This window comes from Castanea sativa, chromosome 8 (genome assembly GCF_040712315.1).
Source record: "Castanea sativa cultivar Marrone di Chiusa Pesio chromosome 8, ASM4071231v1".
Classification (NCBI taxonomy): domain Eukaryota; kingdom Viridiplantae; phylum Streptophyta; class Magnoliopsida; order Fagales; family Fagaceae; genus Castanea; species Castanea sativa.
This window is the reverse complement of record NC_134020.1, coordinates 7,635,048-7,641,717: the sequence shown is the minus strand read 5'-3', so window position 1 is coordinate 7,641,717 and position 6,670 is coordinate 7,635,048. Positions and strand designations below refer to the sequence as shown.

Genomic DNA, 6,670 nt, shown 5'->3' with positions numbered 1-6,670 from the left:
CCTCCAACTCCACGTAGTGCTGCAACTCCACCACGTTGGCAATGTCGCGATTCAGCCCATTCAGAAACCTTGGCATGGTAGCTTCTCTATCCTCCTTTACATTTGCCCGAATCATAGCAATCTCCATCTCCTTGTGGTAGTCATCCATGCTCCTCTAGCCTTGAGTAAGACTATGTAATTTCTGATACAAGTCCCTATAGTAGTGACTAGGAACAAACTGCCTCCTCATAATTGCCTTCATTTCCTCCCAAGTCTCAATAGGTCTCTCATGGTTTCTCCTTCTGTTCATCACAAGTTGATTCCGCCATATAATAGCATAGTCAGTAAACTCAATGACAGCGAGTTTTACCTTTTTCTCCTCGGAGTAGTTGTGGCACTCAAAGATTAGCTCCACCTTCTTCTCCCACTCCAAGTATGCTTCTAGATCATTTTTCCCTTGGAATGTTGGTATCTTCATTTTTATGTTTCCTAGGTTCCTGTCAGTCCCATCTTGCCATCTTGAATCTCTTCGGAAACCTCTGCCACGCATTTCTCCCCTTGGCACAAACCTGCCCTCATTGTTCAATGAAGCTTGATCTTCTTCATCTTCAAACTCATGCTCGTGGTAGTCATCAGAATCATTCATGCGAGAATGCCTTTCTTGCCTTCTAGCATTAGGCCCTCTTTGGGGACGCTCCTCATGCAAAGTAGCAATAACAGTGTCTTGCCTATCCATCCGATCCCGAATTTCATGCGTTCAAATTGTTGTTGCATAGCCTGCAAAATGATGGACGACTCCTCCCCTCCTTCCCTATTTGATGTTTCACACCTGAAAGACATACTTTTGAAACAACAGAGAATTGTTAGAAATAATTTCTCACAACACTCCCTCACGTGTTTGCACTCAAATTATGTCACTCCCACTCGTGTTTCACTCTTAAATTGGCTTTTTCCTGATAATAGTCTCACACTCTCTTGCCTTTTTCCACTCGTAACTTCGCATTTTCAGTTCTTCATTAAACTAATAAACTTGATCAAGAAATTCAACTTGTAGTGTTTAAACAAATACCAACGGCAAGAAAATATGACAGAAATACTAAATCAAAGGAAGAGGACAAAAGAAAACAATATTTTGGTCTGAGAAAACTGAAACTGCAAACAAATTTTTTTTTTCTATTTCTTTTCTGATGTCTTTTTTTTCACGTTTTTTTTTTTTTTGTGGAACTGGGTGCACGATTTTAACCTAGTGCACTTCAACAAAAACAAAAAAAATAAGAATGATGAATGAAGAAAACAAAAGAAACAAGATAGGATGATAACAGGAAACAAAAGATAAAGGGATAGGAAACTGATTTTAGAACCTGTGCTCTGATACCAAATGATGCGAACCTCAATCGACACGCTTTGAGACCCAACAAAAATATTGAAATATTTACCCAGGAAAGCTAAAATTCAGATTTATGATAGAAACCCTGACCCAACGTTTATAATCGAAACGCGAACCAAAGGTATAAGTTGACATTGACCTAGTGATTATAAAGAATCACGAACCGAAGGTATAAAGTTTGAACGCCCCAAGGAAGAATCCTTGATAAGTTCACAGTTCTTGAAGAACCAAAAGAAGAGCAAAGCCTCACATTTTTTGATTTTTATTCAATAATATTATAAAAAATGTTTACAAACTTCAAAGCCTATTTAAGGGCTCCATAAAACTTGACAGACAAGAAAATATATTTTAAAATAGCTCCTAATTGATACCTTACCATATCAGGAATCAAATTTCACCTAAAAAGCATTAAATGCACCTAAAAACAAGGAAAAAAGCTAAAAAAAAAACGTTATAAATAATAAAAGCCCAAAATTCAGGTAGATTTGGTCTAAAATAGCCACTCCAGAATAGGAAAAAATCTCTGTTAACTAATATAGAGCTGGAAAGTCAATCAGTCATTAATCCACGCCATAAATCACTCCCAATTAAGCCAGATCAGCCCTCAATAGCTTGAATTAAATTTATTACGCCTTCATCATCCTTGATTTTCTTTGATTTTCTTGGATCTTGCTTTTGTAATAGGCCCAACTGGAACATGTAATGGATCCTTGAATGCTTGTTGATTCTCATCACTTTCTCCATGTACCAATCTTTTTTTTTTTTAAGCAGTTAGTTTCTTTTTATACCAAGAGGCTCCCAAACAGTGTTTTAACAGAGTGAAACATTGTAATTTATCGCCTTTTAACTTAAACGTGGCTAAATTTTAAATGGCCATTTTTCCTACATGGCAGCACCTCCTTAATTGCAAGAAAAGTCTTCTACTATTATATATAGTATATGATATGATAATACTAGTTGCTAACCCGTGCGATACACGAGATAGTTAAATAAAAAATAAAAAAGATTATTTTGCTATTATAACTTGGCTATAAAAAATGCTACGGTGATGACTTCACACAATGCTCAACTGCAATTAAATCTACTATTAACCACCAATATATTCTATGTTATCTTGCACATTTGTTTGCATAAAAAACGAGTTGTTTTCATCTTTTTAATAAAACAATCTATGATAGAGGAAAGAGATAAACTGTTCCATTGCAAGATGCATGATGAATGTCAACTTTCCCAACTTGTTTAGTGTATAATGATGTTCTCTTTCCTCTTCTTTTGCACTGCACTACATTTGGGTAGTATTCAGCACAAAGGATTGCGCAGAACTTCTCGTAATCACAGATGATTTGGTTGTAAACCTATGCACATATCATAAAGAGTAAATCCTACTTTGGATAGATTTATTATACAATTATTCAAATGGTTAAATTAAGCAGGAAATAAAGAAGAAAAGTTGCACCAGCCACAAACTCAATTAGATTTCTCTTGAATAAAATGGCGGATTAAAGTGTTATAAAAAATGAAAAAAAAATCTGAGAAAGGGAGGAATACTTACACTTGAAAATAGAGAAATTGAAAATCTACAAATTCAATGCTTGATAATAGATCTACATATTGCATTCTTATATCCTCCATCTTCTGCAAGTTAATTGGATATAATTAAAAAAATTTGCCAATAGAATGCTCTTTCCTTTCCATTATGCTTTGCATATGTTCATCTTTACCAAGTTTAAGAAAAGCTCTGTGGTCACTGCATAAATAATGTGTGCACAAGTTTAAAATCAGTAATAGAATTAAGGTTAACCATTAAAAAAAACCTGCAAATGCCATAAAAAGGATCAGTATGGATCAGCTTAATAATCAACCTGCAAGAATCACCAGTAAAGGATCTTCTTCATCAGCTTCCTCTTTCCAATTACTGGTAGCATAAATGGGTCACTATGTGCAAGAAAATCTGCAATTGTTAAGGCTGGATTTAGGCATTAAAAGATAGAATCCATAAGAAGCATCTTTCCAATATTTGGGTCCTAATGGTACAATGCAAAGATGGTGACCTGTTACACAAAATGTTTATTTATTTTTTATTACAGTGAACATCCTAAAGCTATTAACCAATATAGAAACTTGTATCCAATGGTATATACCAAGTGGGGTAAATGCCTCTATATCATCTAAGCCCAATTGTTTTAAAGCATTTTGAATCACAAGAGCATCTAATGGCTAAAGTACTTTTGCCAAAAATGATCAAATAGTTCTAAGCAACAAACTTTTAATATGCAATCATAGTTCTTGTAAATATGACAATCTAAGGTAACTGATATTGAATCAATGGATTATGGATCATCTTTGCATACAATCTATAATAAATAAACGACAAAAAAAGGTAGAAAGAAAAGGGTTTAAATTAATCAATAAACAAATTAGGCTAACTAAGTTGGAGAAACATGTTTCATAGAAAGAGAATCTTGTATTCGCTAATTAACCTTTCATGGTGCTACCTCAATACACAACAAAGATAAGAAATTTTCATTGATCTAAATGCTCAAAGAAATATAGAGAGTTGAGAAATATTATATCATCTAATTATATGTGTCTCAAATTACTTCGTTTCTATAAGGTTTTGATCTTCACTACTTACATCAACAAAAGAATTGCTGAGCATGAACCACCATTAAATTTTGGCTTCAAAAAGATTTATATGCTTATATAATAGTGGTTGTGAACATTAGAAAGTGCTGATCATTATAATAGTGCATTCTTCTGCTTCCCTCTACTTCTCTAGTTCCATCAATAGACTCAATCCCTATTTCATGCAATTCAACCTCTAAAGTGCAAAACATTACTATGTTTGCATATTTGTAAATGTTATTTGCAAGCATATAAATGTTCAACTTGTAGTATATTTATAAATGTTCTTCCTCTTTGACCCTTTTTTATGCTCTCAATAATAATGTAATACTGAAATGGTAACTTTAATTTAACTAAAATTTTTCTCAAATTTGAATCACATACACAAACCCAAATTCAATAATACATATAATTATTCCACCATTTTCCTAACAATTCATGTTAAAAACCTATAAAAAGAAGCTATACTAAGTCTTAGAATAAATATTAAAAATTGGTGTCATATTGAAGTATATGGGTTATGGTTAATAAATGCAGGGAAAAATTTGTTTTGGTAACCTTTTCAATTAGGCGTTACATTGTTTGTCCCACAAACTGACCCAATGACAAAAGCCAGACTCTTATCCAACCCATACGCACAAAAAATATAAGGTAAATATTCAATTTTCCTTGATATATATTTTCTAGGGATTTCTATCAACTTACTTAGTAAATCTGCGGTACATGATGAGAGGTATAAGTTTAGTAGAAGATTGTTCCTGAGGGCATATTTGCCTTCTTCTGTAAGTGGGATTGTAGATGTCTTCGATTTTGCTCTTCTATCAACCTTAATCAAAACCAATAACCCAAATAATCAAGGGTGTTACTGGATGAGCAGATACAGACCAAACAAATCAGCTCATATATCAATTATCAATAACACACCCAAAAGTGATAAAAAAGCTAAATAGATTAAAATGTTAGATTGCAAAAGAACTTAACTGTTTATTTTCAATTCAGTCAAAGAATTAGACAAAAAAAAAAAAACAAAAAGAGAAGAAAGATATAATAACTGTTTCCAGAGTTTTCAAGGGCTTTAGCTAAGTCCTCATACTTATACTCCATCTCCACCTTTGCAATATCTTTTAAATTAAAGCATGGACACAATAAAAATGAGTAAAAAAGATCATAAATTTTTGCAAAAATTCAAAAATTTGGGAATTTAGATTCAGATTATGTAATAAGAATAAAACGGTCGGGTATTTTATGTTAAAGGTGCTGTCTAACACAGAACAGATTGGATTGCTGGGTTGTTTTTTCTTTCTTTTCCACTAACAAAAGTAAAGTATTGTTTATGAGAAAAGTTTGAGTTGAAGCCAAGAGAAGAATATTTATAGATACAAAATATTTGGAGTGGAGGAGATTGTACCTGTCAAAGCCTCTGTTTCAACACCTCTATAAAAGACATCTATGGGGTTTGAAGTTGGCCCTTGGGAGCCTGACCAAACTCAGCAATATTGATTAAAATCTTATTACAATTCTAGATCTTCAGGCAATCATTATACAATATCAATTAATCCAATACAACAGCTATTTTGAAGTATTTGTGCTTCCTATTTTGAAGTATCTTTGAAACCTATTATTTGAATTATTTTTCCATGCAACAGCAAGAGTTTGAAAAAAGAATAAAAAATATTATAGTATGGAAGGGTAAAAGTTAAATGTAGAAAGCTTAAAGGAGAAAAAAAAGGTATAATTTTTACCTATTTTTGCACAAAGATTGCGAGCCTCATTCCAATCTATCTCATGATAGGGAACCATATAAAGCTCCTTTCTCAAAGATTGGATTATGGACATGATAGAACCGAAAAATCTTTCCCATATAAATAAGACATGGGCAAATACACCATTTGGCAATGAAACCACATCCTTCCTATTAACAGAAAAGATGGAAATTCATAAACAAGAAATTGAGGAACAAAGCCATGCTACTGCAATTGGCAACCCCCTCAGTTGATATGAAAGAGAGAGCAATGCGGCCAATAATTGAAATCAGCGAACTCTACTATCGGTTCCAAACCCATCAATCTATGCTAATCATTCAAAAGAAACACTCCCAAACGTAACCCTAAATCATACTTAACAGCCAAAAACAATAGAACAAAATTAAAAACTTACTGGTAATGTTTTCGGAGAAGTTCTGGTCTGATTATAAAGTCCCTCAGATTTTTCTCTCCCTCACTGACTCTCTCTGCCCTTATTAAGGCTCTCAATGAACAATAATAATGTAAGGCTCTTTTGGTTTTTTCAAAAAACCACAAATTTACTCCAAATAAAGAGAATAGGTAAGGGGGAAAACCTAAAATTAAAATAAAAAACATCACTAACCATTCTTTAAAATCCAAGAGACGAAGCCCATGTAGAATTTGATCTTCTAAAGGGTTTCCCCTAGGTTCAACAAAGCCAACATCTTTTAAATCCGTAGTTGATAGCAAACCCTGATCCTGGACAATTTATAAACAAATTAGAATCTTTACTTTGATGAAATTTGGAACTCTAACTTCAAATTGTTACTTATCTGACATTGAAAGTTGCGAGAGACTTGGAGAGAGACAGTGGTTGTGTGAGGATTTGAATAGGATTGGAGTGACGGTGGTTGTGTGAGATTTTGCATCATTCAGTAGGCTGCCTTTTCGTGGT

The 6,670-nt window shown here is 33.4% G+C and overlaps 1 long non-coding RNA gene across 3 annotated transcripts; it reads right to left on the bottom strand.

The window, feature by feature from the left end:
* Positions 1-2,832: 2,832 nt before the first annotated feature.
* LOC142608342 (uncharacterized) lies at positions 2,833-6,670 on the bottom strand. 3 transcript variants are annotated; one of them, XR_012839465.1, is made up of 4 exons: positions 6,554-6,670; positions 4,697-6,474; positions 3,229-3,417; positions 2,833-3,113 (listed from the first exon to the last, which is right to left on the bottom strand). It is a non-coding gene; the product is annotated as an uncharacterized LOC142608342 (long non-coding RNA). The 3 variants fall into 3 exon arrangements; XR_012839463.1 differs by having other exon boundaries at positions 4,697-6,670; XR_012839464.1 differs by having other exon boundaries at positions 3,229-3,317; positions 4,697-6,670.